The following is a 5664-nucleotide window of genomic DNA, read 5'->3' as shown; positions in this document are numbered from 1 at the left end:
ATAGCGCCAATCTAGAAGAAAAATAGGACTTCCTGTCTGACCTTTCAAAATAAGACCAGGTCGTATGTACGGCGTTATATTCTAGCATTTACTTGTCAGCGCATTTAACAAAATAAGTGACAGACGTAAAATACCATGCACCAATATGTGATATTTCTTAGTCCTTTTAGCATGGGGCATCAATGTTCTGCCCACTCATTAAAATGTTGCTTTTACGTTAAAGGAAAATCCTAACTGTTTCCAGTTGTAGCTCTCTGCTGTGCTTGACGCAGGTCTCGCGCTGCTCTTCTGCTGCATCCCTGTTGTAACGTAATTGCATCATTTATCTACCAGTTCAGTTTGATTAAAAAAAAATTAAAAATTAAAAATGATTGAAGTCATGCTACATTTTTTTTACGAACAGACTGCAGACACATAGGCTACATTCGCCTATAATACACTGGTGTATTTGAGCTTTCTTTTTTTCCTGATTCTCACCATTGTGTATTCCAGCAGTCCTGATAAACAAACCAACCATATGTCAGCCTTAAAATCCCCAGAATGTCAGAGAGAAAGTAAATCCCTTTCCACTGATTAATTTAATTACCGTCACATATTTGCATAAAGCCTGCAGCTCAGGGTCAAAATTCTAACAGTCAATATGGCACACCATTTGGTCTAAAATACATCTGCCTGTCTCACCCTTTTTCATGATTATCTTATTAGTAATATTCGTTTGGATTTGATTTAATATAAATATATATGAATAAATATATATATATATGTATATAATTAAATATATTATATTAACTATATAATTAAATCTAGCATTTTTCTAGAATATTGTGACAAAAATATAGTAGAGGTGTTAAAAATCTTTTATAATGACTTAAATTTTATTTAGGCCCCATGTTTTTTTAAAATTAATTTCAGTATTAGCCCATCTATAAACATGTATGTATAACATGTGAAATACCATACGATAGCCCTGTATTTATTACAGAATTGTTGGATTGTGTAACATTGGTGACGTAAGCTTCACACACACACACACACACACACACGCACGCACGCACGCACGCACGCACGCACGCACGCACGCACACACACACACACATACACACACACACACACACACACACACACACACACACACACACACACACACACACACACATATTGTAGTAATGTCAGTCTCTCAGTATGCAGTAGTGCCTTATATACACTAGAGGGAGACATACAACAGCTAAAAAAACCACTAATGTACTAAAAGGCTTCTACAGAGGGGAGCTGACACTGCAAAAAAAAACCACTCATGAACCATGAAGCCTTAAGGATGAACAGACAGTCTTTTCCTGTCTGTCCGTCTGTCTGTCTGTCTCTCTCTCTTTCTTTCTTCCTACCTCTCTCTCTATTCTCTCTCCCTCTCCCGGCTCTCCTCACTCCACTTCCTTTTCATTTTTTTTAAAGAGCTTTATTAAAGTTTTTACAAAATACAAATTATGACCAGTAGGCTACATAGCATATCAGAGAAAAACAAAAACAGAGCCCTCTCCCCCTCACGCCCTTCACCCCTGCCTGACTCTCTCTCTTTCCCCCCTTCATCCGACATTACTATTGTTCATGATCACAGATGGTCTATTGTTCTGTGCCAGTGTGGTCTGAACATATCTGTACCCTGACTACTGACAATAAAGACAACACGCAGCCATATTCCCTGCAAAAAACAACAACACAGACACATGCACGCAGACAAGCTAAAACAGACACTTTGCATTATCTAAATGGGCTTTTATCGGTGTTGAATCCTGATAGTTTTCTGTTAATTACTTTCCATTTTGTTTGGCTGTAGTGCCTCCTCAGTGACTAATGGAATTGTATTTCATCCTTTAATTGTTTGGCTTTAGTCTATTACGATTTTATATATAATCACTTTTAACCTGCTTTAAATTCAGTCTCCTAACCTTCAATTGTGACGGCAACTAAGTAGCATACAATGCCTAATGATGCACATATTCTATCATATAGTCATATAAATGATACAGGGCCTACCTAAACCTAAATTACCTGTGGGCCACTAGCCCAGTTGTCCTCTTAGCTGGGCACTTGAACTCACAAACAAAATAAACATGTTTTTTTTCTATTTCAAATCATTTTAACTATACACTCTGAAGCTGAACAATTCCCTCTCCTTTCACATCTTCTACACATCCCTTCAAGTTTAGGAGAGTAAGGCTGCTTGCGCTCGTGTTCGTGCTGCCATCTTCTAGGTAAAACAGAAAGAAGTCTCATTAAACTCTCTTGTCACCATCAGTTGTCAGGTCAACCTGACAACTGATGGTGGAAAGAGATATTTTGCTGTGAAGACAAAAGAGACATTTTGCTGTGAAGACAGTGCTTTCGGTCCTAGCTTAAATGTTGTAATGTAACTTAAGTACAAATACTTTGTTACTGTACTTAAGTCAAATTTTCACGTATCTGTACTTTATTTCGTTATTTATATCTCCGGAAAGTTTTACTTTTACTCCACTACATTTACCCTAAACATCTTAGTTACTCTTTGGTACAAAATAAAATCAGAAGAAATTTGTTACACTGGAAAAAAGCAGGTTTGGCGAATCATTGCTCCTGGATTTCCTGGAAGTTAATGCACGCTCCATTCCAGTTGGTGACGTGTTTGTTGCCAAGCAAAAACATTTTAAATAAAAAACCATAGGCCAAAACTAAAGAAGAAGAAGAGGAAGCATAATGACTGATAGTGTCATGGAAGCACCTGGTGCAGGCTCTGCCGCCATGGTAACAGACGATGACCACTCCGCCGACAGTGGTGATGAAGATAACGTTACACACCTTTGGCCATAATCAAAAGTTGTTTTTTTTTTACTTTTACTTTTACTTCTAATACTTAAGTACATTTAATATTAGAAAATTACTTTTGATACTTAAGTACCGTAAACATCAGGTACTTTAAGACTTGTACTCAAGTAATATTCTAAAAAGTGACTTTAACTTCTGCCAAAGTTCTTTTCTGGCAAGATACTTCTACTTTTACTCCAGTATTGCTTTTAAGTACTTTATACAAGACTGCTTAAATGTTTAGCTTGACAACTTGCACAGTTAAGTGCAACTTGCTAAATGCTTAAAGTGAAATATTTTCTTTCTGATTCTGCAAACTTTTAAATTAAAGAGACTACACAAAAGAGAAAAATGAAGTAAAAAAAACAAATGGCAAAACACAACAATGCATTTTTACGTTGAGATTTTGGAATGGCCCAAACTGGTCACTGGGCAGGTTATTAGAGAACCATTATATGGACGGTGATGTTCAACTCTAATATTGCCAGCAGAGGGTGCCCAAAGTGCAGGAAATGCACAGTAATTTGCCAAAAAAAACAGGAGACTGACACAGAATCCCCATGTATGTCTAACTAAGTCATTGTCAGAGGATATTTCTTCTTTATTTTTAAGAGTGTTTATAGAGTGAGCAGAGAAAAAAGGGTAAGCCCATAGTCATTGGAGGGAGAGTTGTGAAAGTTTCTGTTAGTATGGCTTGGATATACAACTCTTGCAAAAATAGGACCACATATGATTAGTGTAAAGGTACAATTCATGATTAAAATGTGAGAAAAAGCTTAGCCCCACTGGCAGAATCTAAAACCCAGGACCGGCTGTCAGTCCCACATCGAGTTACAGGTTGACTGAAAATTAATTGGCAACAATTTTGGATAATCAATTATAGTAAACTTTTATTTAACGAGCAAAAATGGCAAACAGTTGCTGGTTCCAACTTCTCTAACATGACTTGATTTATAATTTTCTGCTGTTTCTGAATCATTGTAATTTGAATACGTTAGGGTTTTGGACTGCTTGGACCATGTTGGTATGTTTTAAATTTTATAGATTAAACAATGGACAGATGAATTGATTCATAAAAAAATCAACAATCAATTCACATTTACGATAATCCTTATTGCAGCCTTACTAGACAACAAGTCAATCTTAGTTGACAAATGTTTTCTGATGCAGTTAAGAGTTGGTTTATGTCACTAATGTTAGTAAACACAGCAGTAAATCATGTCACCTAACAAACATGCACAATGAACATTTTTATTATTAAGATTAACTCTTTAATTACAATTATGTAAGTGAATTTTGCTCAAGTGCATGTGGCCGAAAAAAACAACAACCTTCCAGTCTGAATTAAGTTGGAGTACACACACACACACACACACACACACACACACACACACACACACACACACGCACACACACACGCACACACACACACACGCACACTTGTGTAAACAAAATAAACACTTATATCTACTGTCCATACCTATATTTGACTGTAGTTAGAAATTCACTCATACTCTACTGTTCACTTATTCCCTTATTATTGGCCATCTTGGCCTTTTGGTGGTTGAAATGTATTGATTTGAATGTATTAGATGTATAGGTTTTATACTTCTCTGTTGTTATGTAATTATTGTGTTATATGTTGGGACCCCCTCGAAAAGGAGATGATACATCTCAAGGGGTTTATCCTAATAAACAAACACACACACACACACACACACACCAACACACACAACACACACACACACACACACACACACACACACACACACACACACACACACACACACACACACACACACACACACACACACACACACACACACACACACCCCCACTGCTCAGAGTTGTCTGTTTATATGTGTCATTGATCCTCCATTCATTCCTCGACCGCCCCAGCTGTCAGTCACTTCCACGCCACTGCATCTCCAACGGCTGCACAGTGTCACAGTGGAGCTCCAGACGCCTATCTGGGCTCAGTTATGCAATTTGCCCTCTCACTGCTATGAGAGATCACGGGACAAAAAACACTGACCCCGAATCAGTTCCTCGTGGGACACTTGGCCGCAGAAGAAGGAAGAAAGGACAGAGAGAGAGAGGGAAAGACAGGAGTGGGGGTTAGGAGGGAAGGGAGAGGAAGAAGGTGAAGGGGACATGAAGGAGGGAAGGAAGGACAAAAGGGTAAACAATCAACAGGGAAAAGCCCTCAGCATCTCAAATCAACACCATCAGTCAGGCAGTGCAGCTCTGCTCTCAGAGACACAGATTTAGGTTTTGATTAATTAAAAAAAAAAAATAGGAGCATATTGTTTAGCCCCCAGGGCAGACTCATACAGTAGAGAAGCTACGCCAGAAGAGATGGGGGTGGGGTCACATCTCCAGCCAGCAACAGAGATCCAATAGAAGCTGGAGGGGCCGGGGGCCAGGGCCCGGGGCCGTACATTTCCTCATCCAGGGATTATGCAGCTCAATCAGACTCTGGCAGATTATGTCTGACCAAAACAGACTCCACCGGGGAGGGAGATTAACAACTATTTCCAAATAGTTTTGTTGGGTGAAAACAATCAGCTTTGTGATTAAGGGGAGAGCTACAGGCATCAAATGGCCCACAGATGTAAAAGCGATGGATGGAAGATAAATCTACCCTGCAAATCCTCTCAGAGCCATTGGTTTCAATATGTTTGGGAGGTTAGAGTGTAATTGGCTTGATTTTACTAATCCAAAAACTATTACCAGACAGCTTCCAAAACCCAATTAAAAGTATAATTAGAAATCCTCATAGTGTCATGAACACTAATCCAAGTCAAATGGATAAAATGCACAGATTAA

Source organism: Perca fluviatilis, chromosome 11 (genome assembly GCF_010015445.1).
Source record: "Perca fluviatilis chromosome 11, GENO_Pfluv_1.0, whole genome shotgun sequence".
Taxonomy (NCBI): Eukaryota; Metazoa; Chordata; class Actinopteri; order Perciformes; family Percidae; genus Perca; species Perca fluviatilis.
This window is presented reverse-complemented; position numbering follows the sequence as displayed.